General features: G+C 50.1%; 1 protein-coding gene across 1 annotated transcript in view; it reads left to right on the top strand.

Moving 5' to 3' along the window:
- The window catches only part of GDI2 (GDP dissociation inhibitor 2), a 404570-nt gene that overhangs the window by 335273 nt on the left and 55330 nt on the right, over positions 1-13967 (top strand). The window lies entirely within an intron of this gene.

Genomic DNA, 13967 nt, shown 5'->3' with positions numbered 1-13967 from the left:
AAGCACGTGATATTGCACAAAACTCAATGTTCGGGAGAATTCTCATTTCCGTGCTAATTCCCTTCAACCTTAGAGACCCCCCATCTCTTTTGCTTTATTTTAGGAATTTTAATTTTAACCCTGGACTGAGTGAAACCTTTTTTTCACTCATGTATTTTGACCTGATTTGGATTATTGTGTTTCCACTGTTTTTAGAGTCTGACAAACTCCATAGGCATCTACTTTTTGTATGGTGACACACAGCGCATTTAGTGCAGTGTCGCAGAGAAATCCTTTAGATTTCTCATATGGTCTAAATACCTTTTCTTGTGTGAACAGTAAAGTGAAATTGACTTTACTTAGCTTTTCTCTTTGTGGGTCCAGCACACCCCATCTTATGTGGAGTACTGGGGGGGTTACTTAGTGTACCCTTTTCTTACTTATGTAACATTGTTACCCTCACTACTTTAAATGGCTGGTGGCAGTGGTTTAATTTTCCTACCTTTGTGTATTTCTACCGCAGGCTGAATCCTCAGCTGCAGTATAGCACCCATGGGTGACCATTTTGTCAAAGTGGCCCCTGTCTTCTTTTTTCGCCATTTTCTGTTTGTGGTCTTTTTTACTCTGCCTGCCAAGCAAGGACTGAGCCCTTTGTTCGATTTGCCTTTGGCAGGCTTCAGTCCTGAAACCTGCCTCTGGCTCCAGTGTGTCGGGAAGGGCAGGAAGTAAGGGAGGTTCTCCAGCACGGGGTCTGGCATGGATTCACATGCTCATGAATATTCCCCGTTGTCAGGCTGGGATCCTCGGTAAAAAAAAAAAGTTTGTTTTGTTTCTAAACTGTCTTTCACCTATAAACCAATCACTAAGCTCTAGGTCATACTGCCGCATGCCAATGACTGCCCTCTACCCCTCCTTTGGCAGCCACCTCCAGATATTGACCGCATGTTCAAGTGTTGGGAGTCATCGTCTTTTGCTCTTCGAGCTTTTCTGCGTTTTTTGCTTTTGTGATATGAAAATTCTCTTTTTTTCGTCAATCGAGCCAGTGTGCTCCATCGCTTACTTTTCCGATTAACAGGGACCCATTTTTCAGCATCTTTCATCGGCTCTCAAGGGCAGAAATTGTCGAGTGTTCTTCTTGGAAGCTTCCAGAAGTTCTTTAGGCGTACACCGCGTGGATCATGTCGGACGAGGACGACGGTGCTTCCCTCTTCAAGCTTTGCTCCGACGGCGGTTTGAGGAATGTGTACATGGTCAACAAACATTCCCAGAGTCTGTATTACCTGCACCAGACGCATAAGGAAGAAGATTGTGAGATGTGCCGTGGCTTCACGGAGCGCACAATGAAGGCCAAGGCCTCTGCCCCGGGTGGTACCCAGGGACATGCTTCTCCCGGATCCGGGAAACCTGAGCGGGCTTCTAAGTCCTTTGAGGGCGCTCCACCCGTGGGGCCCAACATAAGGCCAATCACTGCAAGTCTGCTTCCGTCGGGCTCGCTGCTGCTGTGGGTCACGCGACTGTCAAACCGCTATAGTCCGCCCCATCGATCTCCAGTCACCACTCTGGTTCTTCATCCAAGAGGAAGTCAGCTACCCGGGGAAGCTGAGAGAGAATCTGGAGAAGGCCAAACAGGACAGGGTGTCCGACACGGCTGTGAAGGAGAAGGCCAGGCAAGACGAGGGTGCCAGCCTTGCCGTGAAGGCCCGGGTGCACCAGGAAAAGTCATCCCCCATCGAGGTGGTGGTGGCGGCGTCAATCGTGAAGGCCTTAGGGGTGGAACTGCAGCAGCGGTGACCCTGACGGAAGTGGACTTGCGGTGCTTGGCCTTAGGTTGGGCCAGCAGGGAGGCTTCGAGCAAGTCGGTTGAGAAGACCCCGGAAAAGAGGATGCCGGACCTCAGCTCGAGATCGACCCTTCTACGCCCGAAGAAAAGGGGAGGCGGGGCAGTAAGGCCCTCCAAGGAAACAAAAATTTCTTCGGCCGACGAGGATGAGATCCTTTCCGTCCAGAGGGACAAGGACGACGAGGATGTAGAGGAATTGCCGCACAACGGGGGCGACTGGGATACCATTGATGGAGATGACGGCGAAGGGCCCCGAGACGAGGCCCCTGGGCCCAGTGCGCCTACCCTGCAGGTACTGCCGAAAGATCTTTCACTGGACATCCTTTTGACCCTCCACACGCTGGTGTCGGGAGATAGAGGAGGATGCCGACGGCTCCTCCACCCTCGACACCAGTTCCGGAAAACACGTTGACATCGGGGGAACCGCATGCCAAGAAGCGGAGGCATCCCACCCATAGCCTCCCTCTCCCCCAATCGGACACGACAACGGGCACGGATGTCGATGGCGGGATGGGGGACCTCTTGGCGCCTCTGCCCAGGTCCCCTCCGCCGGACGAAGTAGGATCCTTCCATGCAATGATCTCGCGAGCTTCAGGGTTTTTCCAGTTCACGCCGGAGGAAAAGAAAGAAGGCTTCTTAAATCCACCTTGGGACGCGAAGAGGAAGACCATTCTTTCGGTCCCACTCCTGGATGATGTTTGGGATGACTCTGATGAAGAACCCCTCGACAGCCCAAGCAAAGGGAGACTGGCTGGAGAAAAATTACAGGGTGCCGAACTCTGCACCCAAGTGCTTGAAGTCTCAAATGTCACCGAGGCTTGGTGGTCCAGGTGGCCGTCGGGAAGAAATGGTCACGTTCGGCGTCTTTAGTCTTCCACCCCTCGGGACAGCGAGGGGAAGAAATTGGATCCTTTGAGTACAAAGGTTATCTACTCTGTGGCGACAAGGGTCATGGCCAGATACGACCAGGAGCTCTGGTTTAAGCTGGCGCCGCTCCTGGGCTACTTCCCCAATGCCAAGTAGGAAGAGGCTTTGGAGATCCTTCGAGAAGGCGAGGTGGCGTTGGACCACGCCATCACGGTGGCCCTGGACATTTACAGACACTGGTTTCCGCCAGATGGGAAACAGTGTCCGTCTTCATCATTGTGGCTGGCTCAAGGCCACCAACTTTAGGCAGGCAGTACAGAGAAGGGTTTTGGACATGCCCTTTGATGGGGACAACCTGTTCGGGAAGGCTGTGGATGAATCCCTCCAGGCCATCAAGACGGAGACTGCACGTGCCCTAGGCACACTAAAACGATGACGACCATCCTTTGTTCCTCAGGAAGGAAATCTGGCCACTCTTCGAAGGGTTTCGGCAGGGGCTCCTCTTAATGCCAGCCTGCCGCTCCACGACCCAGGAAGCCAACAGGGGTCACTCCAAGGCCTTCAGGGGCGGACAACTTCTTCGTCCGGGTGCGCAAGGAGGCCCGTCGACCTCCAAGCAAGATTGAACTGGCCAAGACGTTGAGCCCCCGCATCCTGGTGGGAGGCCGGCTGGCAAACTTTGTTGGCGTGCGGAAGACCATCTCCACTGTTAGGGAGAATTCTCAAAAAGTGCTAATTCCCTTAACCTTAGAGAACCCCAGCAACTTTGCTGGATTTTGAGGACTTGATTTTTTTTTTTTTTTTTTTTTTTTTACCTGGAGAGTGTGACCCTTTTTCCCACTCACGTATTTTGATATGTGTTTTACATCTGTGTTTGCTTTGGTTATGAAGTCTAACCAACTCCATTGGGATCATCTTTTTCAATTGTCACACAGCACCCTCAGTGCAGTGACCCAGGGAAGCCTTTCAGGCTTTCCCAAGGTTTAAGTACCTTCTCTGGGATAAACTACTGTTTCCCAGAGCAGTAAAGCGAAATTTACTTTAATATTCTTTTTAAATTCCTAGACCCAGCACACCCTATCTTACAATAGAGTGCTGGAGGGGTTACTTGGTATCCCCTATGTCTAGATACTCTTGTAACAGTGAAATGTTAGTAAAACACACAAGGGGAAACCATGTTGTGATTTCGATGGACCTCTACGGGTATAAAGACCTTTCTGTAAAATTCAATCACAATATCACACAAGACAGAAAAGGGACTGTGATTATTAATGAAAATTTCTTTTGTTGGCAATACTGATGTTATGTTACCTATTCTGACCATGGCCAGAAGAACACCCTCACCCTGCAGAGTGTTCTGTCCCTAGTATGAGAGTGGAGTACCTAAAAGAGGATAGAAGGAGAGGGACGCTGACCCTAACCCTACAATGGGTTGTTGATCAGTATTGCCAAGTTGTTATAAGGCTTTCCCAGAAAAAACGCCTACCAGAGGCCTAAAAAGGTGAGTGTTTGGGATAGCATAGGGCAGGGGATTTTAAAGTATTTTATTCACCCTCCGAATTGTGTGCTAAACCCACCCACATATGTGTTTGCATAGGGCAAACAACAAGTAAAAACGCAGGTAATCAAAATAAACAATAATTGTATTCCTGATGTCTCGGCTAAATCTAAGTTGCCATCTTTTTGTTAAGAGACATCTTACAATCTAATTGTGGAAAGCTTTTCATAACATCTGATCTACCGAATAGGAGGTCATTGTTGCATCATGTAGATCATAGGCATTAAAAAAGGAGGTTGTTCTTGGAATGTGTCTCCTGTACGTTTGGGACATCCTTGTGTTCTGTGGTCGACCGGTTTCGTTGATGTTTTTCAAATCTTCTTCAGGACCTATTCCTTATCCTTTGAGTCAATCTTCTATCCGTTCGATGTGACGGTAGCCCATATCCCACCTTTGGTGTTTCAGTATTCACTTTTTATGTCTTGTGTGATATTACAGTCAAATGTTACCCTTTCCTCTCAGAATGGCTGGTGGCAGTGGTTTTACAACGAATTACCATAATTTTTCCCGACCGCAAATTATTTGTGGCTCCAGTAACGTTAAATCGTGGGAGCCATGTTTTTCAAAATGGCGTCTGAGCCTCCTTTATTTAAATAGGTCCCGGTCTTCTTTTTTTCGCCATTTCTTTGTGGAAAGGTCCTTCTAGAGTTTTTCTCTGCGCGCCAAACCAGGTCTGGTCTTTGTTCATTCGCATTTGGTGGGCTTCAGGAGTGAAACCCGCCTCTGGCGCCCGAGTGTCTGGGGTGGGCAGGAAGTGAGGGAGGTGCCCGAAACTCCCTGTGCTTAGTCTCCTAGGAGACCCAAATGTACTCCGTGGCGATTGGCTGACTGTCCGGCAAGGACAGCCACCCTGCTGGATGAGTGACAGCCAGGCTGGAATGAATGGAATAGAACAGAATGATAAAGGCGAGTCTCTTGGCTTGGAAGGCAGAGTCGACCCCTGGACGAAGGAACCAAAGAACTTGAAGAGGACGGCTGCTGCAACTCCAGGACCGTTGGTTTGCCCGGTGAAACCCTGCTGCAGGTCTGAATCACCAAGATCGCATTGACCGAGAAGCCCTGCAAAGGACTTTGTTTGAGTTGGTGGGACCAATCAACACCAAAGTAAGCCACCTGGATACCCATCTCGGAGCTGGTTGAATTTCCTCAGAGTTGCTGCAGGAAACCAAATAACCAGGGAGAGGGACACCAGTTTGTGTGCTTGACTACAGCTACTGGAATTGAAGATTTGCCAAGTGCCAGCTTTGACCAGTCGCAGTGCAGGAGTCCTCCAATGTCTTCCCTCTTGTCCCCACGACTGAGACCCGGGAGCAGCGAAATCTGCAGGAACTGCCAGGAACAGAAGTCTTCAGCTGCATCTTTTTCTTCATTGTAAGGTACTGTGAAAACCCAACCGAGAGAACTTACCTCTCACTGAGAGAGTGCTTGGAACTTTTGCATCTTGCAGGCCTAGTCAGCTTGTGACCCAACATATGAATCTTACTTTTACGAACTACTTCTGAGAACATTGGCAAAGACTTTTCCGTTTAACTATCAGAACTGCTTTCTCCTATTCAAGACTTTAGCCCGTTGACTTTGGCCTAACCAATTGCATTGAATTGGCTCCTCTGGTGAACTCAAACTATTTGCACTGTCTAAAAGTAACTGTAATGTTCGTTTTATTAAATTATGCCTTTTTGCTCCTCCTTCAAAGTAGTTTAAATGCCAAAGACCCGTACCGTGTAAAGTACTGAAGTATATTGTTGTGATATAAATTGCCTCCTTCTAATGAATGCTTTATTAGTGACTGTTGAATACATTAATAAGTGTTTAACCAAGAAACCCTGAGTATAAGAGTTTATTTGAATGCTTGTGATTGTAGACCTCTGTGTAACATCCTTGCAGCTCACATTCCCTCTTGAGATTAGCCTGGCTGCTCAGCTCTGCTACCAAAAACTGTGTAGTACAGATCCATGCACATCCATGCACTTGTTTGTAGTAAGTCAAAAAAGAGAGGCAGACTATAACTGAGTATAAAAAATACTGTGCATTGAGCCTTTATTGCATGAATAAAGGCTCAATGCATAACTTCATTTAGCTTTCTTGTCAAAAAGACTATTATTGATTTGTCATCCTGGTTACAATTAAGATTACAAACTATAGCTTTAAGCTAGTAAGAGCCAGTCAGTTAGTCTGCCTCTCTTTTTTGACTTAATACAAACAATTGCATGGATTGACTAATACTATTGTTCTGTGTGCAATTTGGTAGGATAAAGACCTTTAACAGAACAAATGTTTTCTGTTTAACTAATTACTTTCATTGCGATCTTCTTCTCCTTATCCCTTCTCCCCTTATTATGATTTCAACACCCTTTTTCTACAAAACTGTATGCATTTTTTTATATTTGCAGATTGGTCTATATATGTTTACTTATTTGTGTAAATATTTTTCATGTATGAAGCCAACAAGTGGCTATATCTGTTTCACTTTAAATTAAGAAAATATATTTTTTTTACATACCTTTTGAATGGTTATTGAGGTTTATCTGAATGGTGAGTTAAAAATATATGTGTAATTGAATGATTTGTTCTGTTTCAGCTATTAGTTGAATATGCACTTATAGCTTCCTAAATCACATGACAACTTGTTTCGAGAACACCTTTTGTTATAGGTTAGTTTTGTGCTCCATTGTGTTCCCGAGGTGTTGGAGTTCCTTTGTTTGCACTGAAAACGGGGTCAGGACAGCAGTGGTCGCTTCAGTCTGCAGGTGTCGCTAGTCGTCTTCGGTTACTTCAGTTTCCAGTGGTCGACTTGCTTTTCACTCCAGGAGCATCACTTATGTAGTCCAGCACTCGCCCCTCTGCAATCTTCCTCAGCAGTTTACAGAAAGGGGTGTTTGGCCCCCAGTGGGAGCTGGTCTCATTCAGGCACTCTGGCAAACCCCCCCCCCTTCCCCCCCGCTACCTTCCTGCCTAAACACTCTGGAGACTAGGCAGGGACACACAAGGGTTCCAGATAAAGGCAAAACGCACACACTGGCCTCCTCCCACCAGAATGGTAGAAGGGCTGTGTTTGGTAAGATTTTAACAGAACTGGTAAATCTTCCTGACCTGGGTCAACCCCAGAACATTTTGCTTTACTAGTGGGATATTTTTCCTTAATACCTCAGTGATTGGGAATCGTTTTCCACACGCACAGAATCTTTAACTCTTTTCATGGGTGTCATTTCTTTTTTACTCTCCATAGTCTTTTTAAAGTGATCTTCTTTAACAACTTACTGGTAAAACGTGCCTGTTGCTCGGTTGCCCTATAGGCTCCCCTTTTAACTTTCCGTTGCTAACCTTGAGAGAACTACAGTTTCCAAGGGTAGAAAGGATCTTTGGATCCCTTTTACATTTTGTTAGGTGAAACGAGCACACCCCACCTTTATGTGGAGTGCTCGGGAGATGCAATGTATCCCCTTTGAAACTAAAACTGTAACAATTCTGTTACAAGGAAAAGATTACCTTAAATGGTTGGTGGCAGTTATACCTTGTATTCATTTGGTACATCTTTACCGCGGGCTGTGTTCACAAAATGGCCCATGTCGTCTTTTTTTCGCCTTTTTAGTGTTTCTTGTCCTTTCTTGTTCCTTCCCCTGACATCCAGGGTGAGAAATTCCTTTGTGTGATTTTCATCTTAAGCGGGAGTACCCTGGACTCCCCACCCATGCTCCAGTCTGTCTGTGAAGGCAGGAAGTGAGGGAGGAGTCCAACACTCCACGGCCCTTTGTCTTCCTCCTTGGCTGAATGGGGACAAATCCCAGAGGGTTTGGGGGGCTGGCTGTCATGATTGGACAACCAGACCGCCCCTTCTTGTAAAATGCAAAAAGAGAATGCAGAAGTTGTGTTGTAATTCCTGTTAAATACTGCAAACCTGGAAGCTGAAGACAAGTCGACCACTGGAACTGAAACCGAAGAGGATGATTACAAAAAAGCGGCGGAGACGATTCCCAGCCACCAGAGAGCCTGCTGTAGCCCTTCCTTCCAATCGACCTGGGGACTCCGAAGACGACGACCCTGACCCAGAGCCTGGTGAGACCCACTAGACTCAAGATGACCTGCATTTTAAGGCATCCCTTGACCTCGCATTGCTGCAATACCCCCAATCCCCTGGGACCTCGAGCAACTGTGCATTGCACAGTCTTCGGAATTCTGAATCTCCCTGAAACTTCGTGGGCTTCCTGGTGGATCTCCAGAGACATGAATTGAGCCCGAAAGGTCCCCTCAACAGAGTGCTGGACCTTTGTAACAACGAGAATTCAACTGCGATTTTCTGTCTTCTGTGGTCCTTGAAAAGGCGCCAAATCCGCATTCAGTCGCAAGGAAAACCTTGCCAAGAGCCTTCTCCATCGATCCCTGCTGCAGTCCCTTCCAAGGTCCTGTTTTCAGTCATCATGACAAGGAATCCACTCAGTTTTTTTTGGCTGCAGATCCTGAAGAAGTCCTGCTGAAAAATGTTCAATGCTGAGGTACTGTGTTGGCATGGGTATGTACTTACCTTAAGTCTCCTAGGATTCCTGTGTAGCTGTGGGGTGTTTTCTGTGATTGGTAGGTCTCTCGTCCAGTGTACTGGTCCCACTGCTAGAATCCTGCTAGGGTGTCTTCTGCAAAGCCCCTGGGCCCTCTTCTAACTCTAAAGTAAAATACTCACCTGTTTGCCCAGTCTTCCTAAGGAACTCTGACTTTTGCTACTTAAGAACCTATCCTGACACTGCCTGTTGGACACTAGATCCTAGTGACCCCAACCCCCCTTCCCCCGACCCTTCTGCCACTGAGAACGCTCGTGCTCCAACAATAAAGCAAAGAGTTTTAAGGGATTGGGTCATTTGTCTAGAAAAGAAAATAAGTGGTTAAAAGTTACTTACTTGTAAAAGTTATTTGGTAACTGTAATTCTTAAGAGAGAACAGTTACAAAAGTTCTGACTTACCTTGGATGTGTAATGCACTACTCGAGGGGATTGGGTCCCCCGACGTATTCCATATCTATGACAGTAATCACAGCTGTGCTGCTTCGGAAAATCTTTCGGCGTCTGCATCCTGCGTCGATGCGCCGTCCTCGAGGACCTCCTCCAATGGCCAACGTCACCAGATGTTCTAAGTAGGACGCACGACGCCCGTAGCCTCAGTTCTGTTTTTTCCGCGAACGTGTTCGCTTCGGAGATCTCGGCTCGGCGCGCCTCGACTATGGAGTTTCTGTTCTTTCGGTTCTTCGAACCTGTTCGTTTGTGAAGTATTGTCGGGATGTCTTCCTCTTCTTCCACCCCGCGTCCGGGCTTCAAGAAGTGTGGGGAGTGCGGGTCCAAGATGTTGGTCACGGACTCACACGACGCCTGCCTCTGGTGCCTCGGGGAGGCCCACGACACAGATGATTGTGTTGACTGCCCGTCGCTTACGTCCAAGGCCTTGCGGGAACGTAAGACGAAGCTGTCGGTCGGTAAGGTGTCCAAGCCCCGGAAGGCGAGGTCCACTGGGCTTTCGACGGACGATTCGAGGGGCGACTCTGCATCGTAGTCATAAGTCGAGGGGTCTCGGTCCCGGAGTGGGTCCCACCACTCCTCTGCCTCTTCGAGGCACTCCCGGAAGCGCCGTCATCGGTCATCTTTCCCGTCCTCGTCTGAGGACTCCGCCCGTCGGTGGGTTTCTTATCCCACCAAGCGTTCCTCTCCGGAGGAATGGGCTTCTTTCGGGAAGAAAATGTTGGCGATTCTTGAATCGCAGGGCTCCGGTCCGTCCGCGCCTCCGGTCCGTCCGCGCCTCCAAGGGGTCGGTCGTGACCGTACTGGAGACACTGCTCGTACGCCTTCAGGCTCGGGTGGTCGGCGCGATTCGCGGGAGAGGTCCCACTCGGACAAATGGAATCGTTCCAGTCATGCCCGTTCCAGGTCCCGGTCCTCGACGCACTCGAGCCCGTATGCCCCTGTGAAGTCTTTGAAGAAGATGTCGACGCCGGTGGCGCCGAGGTCGTCGACAGACTCTCTTGAGGCTCTACCTCTGAGGAAGTCGTCGATGCCATCGGCACCTAGGCTGTCGAAGGACACGCTTGGGGCTCCACCCTCGAGGCCTGTGTCGAAGCTGTCGATGTTGTCGGCGCCGCACTAGACGTCGATGCTGTTTCACTCGACGTCCTCGATGCCTTTCGAGGCTGTGGTGTCAGAGGTACCCCGTGGCACGGGGGAACCCTCTAGAAAGGCTCTGGCCAAGGCAAAACCTATCTTTCTCCTGTATTCTTTGCCCCCGTTCCAGCCTATGGAGTATAGTTCTGAGGTTGAAGAGGGTTCTGAAGATGGGTTGGTTCCGGACACGATGCCAGATGAGATTCTTTCTGGTCATAGCCAGATTGAGGACTTGCGTCAGTCACTGCATGATCCCGAGGTGGAGTTCTGCAGGCCTGAGCCTGGCACCCATGCCGAGTCATCGTACCGGCGCATTATGTCGAGGGTCACGGACTACTTGGGGTGGTCGGCGCCCCCAGTTGATTTTGTGGAGGATGACCTGACGGATATCCTCGACCAAGGTCCACCCACTGACTCGGTACTGCCGTTCCATATGGCTCTGCAAAGAAGGGTGGCAGTGGCTTGGACTGCTCCGGAGAGTCTCCCGGCAGTGGGCAAGTCTTTGCCACGAAAATACTGCCCAGCCAGTAGTGACCCCTGCTACTTGACCAGGCACCCCACTCCGGAGAGTTTGGTGGTGCAGGCGGCTACGGCCCCAACAAAGCAGGCGTCGTATCCTACCATCCCTCCTGATAGGGACGACAAACGTTTTGATGGCTGGGCGAAGAAAGTATGTTTTTTTTTTTTCTTTTTTCAGGCGGTATGGCTCTTCAGGCGGCCAACTCCGTATGTGCCTTGTCACGTTTCACGCACACTCTGTGCAACTGTATTTCTTTAGTGGCTGAACATATTCCCGAAGGGGACGAATGGAATGGTTTTCTTGCTATTATTCAGCATGGCAAGGATGCCATGTGTGAGTCCGTTCAGTCGGGTTTGGACATGGCAGACTGTCAGCCGGTCCATGGCGGCGAGCACCGTGATACGCAGGTTTGCGTGGTTGCGAAAGTTGGGGTTTGCTCCTGATGTGCAAGCCAGGCTCCTCAACATGCCCGTTGATGGTGAAAATCTTTTTGGCAGCAAGGCTGACGAGAGCCTTGAGAGGTTGCAGACCTCCAAAGCTGCAGCAAAGTCGTTGGGCGCTGCAGTCCGCCAACCTCCGCCTTTTCGTCCTAGGGGACAGCAGTGGAGGGGAGGTTCCTTTCGTTATTACTCATCCTTTAGTAAAGCGAGAGGAGCTGCAAGTCAAAGGGGCAACCGTAGGAGTGCCAGAGGTGGAAAACAAGGTACTCGAGGTGCCAAGGACGCGCAAGCAGTTGCCTCTTTGCCCTCAGGCAACGCCGCAGCCGCTTCTGCTCAATCATGAGGCCGGTTGGGGGAAAGCTGGTGCAGCATCTTGTAGAATGGTGTGCCATTACTTCAGATGTGTGGGTTCTGGAGATCATAGCCCACGGCTACTGTCTACCTTTCCGGCAGAGGCCTCACGACAATCCACCAGGGAATCTCTTTGAAGAGTCCGGATCCGCTCCTTGCGCAGGAAATTCAATCCCTGCTGGAGAAAGGCGCCATAGAACTGGTGCCTGTAGCGGAGAGGAACAAGGGATGGTATTCCCCTTTATTTTTTGATTTCGAAGAAAGATGGGGCATTGATACCTATCATGGACTTGCGCGGTTTGAACAAACTCCTCAGGAAGGACAAGTTCAAGATGGTTACTCTCAAGTCCTCCAGGCCCTTCAACTTCAGGACTGGTTGGTGTCTCTCGACCTCAAGGACGCTTACTTTCATGTGCCGATCCATCCCAAGCACAAGAAGTACCTGAGGTTCGCGGTTGGCGACTCACATTTTCAGTTTCGGGTCCTGCCGTTCGGATGGACCTCCGCCCCGAGGGTTTTCACCAAGCTCATGGTGGTGGTGGCAGCGTATCTCAGGAAAGGGGGATTCACGTCTACCCCTACCTGGACGATTGGTTGATCAGGGCGCGCTCTCCCAAGCAAGTCCTGGATCATCTGTCCGTCACCTGCCACTCCCTTCACAGGCTGGGCTTCTCCCTCAATTTAAAGAAGTCCCACTTGACGCCAACTCAGTGGCTCCAGTACATCGGAGCAGTGCTCGACACGTTCCTGGGGCAGTGTGTTCCTCCCTAGGTGAGGGCTCATCCCATTCAGCAGATGGTGCACAAGTTCCAACATGCCCAGAGTCTCCCTACGTTCGAGTTCTTGAGATTGCTTGGCCTCATGGCATCCTGCATTCTTCTGGTGCCAGAGGCCAAGTTGCGGATGAGATCTTTGCAATGGGCACTTAAGCTCCAGTGGTCTCAGTCCTCCGGCAGCATGTCGGACCCTGTTCAGGTGCCGTCCTCGGTTGGCCAGGACCTTCTGTGGTTGGCCGTCAAAGGCAATCTGATGAAGGGGGGCTCCTTTTTGGCTACCCTGGCCGGAGGTGACGATCGTGACGGACGCATACCTCACGGGATGGGGAGCTCATGCCAACGAGCTGGCAGTCGTTGGTCTCCGTCAGAGTCCAGACTCCATATCAATCTGTTGGAGCTGAGGGCCATCAGGCTTGCCCTGAAGGCTTTTCTACCGACTGTGCGAGGAAAGAATGTCCTGATTCTGACGGACACACTGTGGCCATGCACTACCTCAACAAAAAGGGGGGGGGGGCAGGGTCACTTCCTCTGTGCAGGGAGGCGATGCAGCTCTGGTTCTGGGCCATCCAGCAGGAAATTTCGATCTCGGCAGTTCATCTGACCGGAGACGAAAACGAGACGGCGGACGCTCTGAGCAGGCAGAGGACGATCTCTCGCGAGTGGGAGCTGGCTCAGGAGATTCTCCTGGAGATCTTCGCCCTTTGGGGGACCTCTCGTGGATCTCTTGGCCTCCAGTGTCAACCAGAAGTGCGAAGGTTCTGCTCGTGGGAATTTCCTCCAAGAGGAGCCTTAGGAGACGCGTTCGTGGTGAAGTGGTCATTCCCACTGCTGTATGCGTTTCCTCCAGTCCCTGTCATTCCGCAAGTGCTGAGGAGGTTACGGAGGTTCGGTTCCCGGATGATCCTCATTGCTCCGGCATGGGCCCGGAGGACGTGGTACCCGGACCTTCTGGACTTGTCCATCTGCCCTCCACGTAGTCTTCCCTACCGAGATGATCTGCTCTCACGGGAGGGGGGGGTCAGGTCTCCATCCAGAGGTCAGATCCCTCCACCTTCACGCTTGGCTTCTGAAAGGTTGAGGTATAAGGATTGGGACCTCCCTGAAGACGTGATGGAGGTGTTGCTTTCGGCCAGACGGCCGGCAACGAAGTCCCTGTACCGTTGCCGTTGGAGGAAGCTCTGCGACTGGTGCAGGGTTCAGAATGTGGATCCTTTTTCATGTGACATTCCTGTCGTTCTGTCTCTTTTGCTTTCTTTGGCCCACAAGGGCCTACAAGTGGGTACCATTAAAGGTTACCTGGCGGCGCTGTCTATATTTAAGCGCTCGTCTGAGGAGTGGTCTTATTTTAAAATCCCTTTGATTTCTCAGTTTCTGAAAGGGCTCACTGTGTTCCCTCCGTCACCCTTCCAGGTGCCCGGTTGGGATCTGAACCTTGTTCTCAAGTTTCTAATGGGTGCTCCCTTTGAGCCTTTGCATTCTTGTCCTTTGAGGCTGTTCACTCT

The sequence above is a fragment of the Ambystoma mexicanum genome, chromosome 12, assembly GCF_040938575.1.
Source record: "Ambystoma mexicanum isolate Mex_15411 chromosome 12, UKY_AmexF1_1, whole genome shotgun sequence".
Lineage (NCBI taxonomy): Eukaryota > Metazoa > Chordata > Amphibia > Caudata > Ambystomatidae > Ambystoma > Ambystoma mexicanum.
Note: the sequence above shows the minus strand (reverse complement) of the source record. Positions and strands in the feature narration are given on the sequence as shown.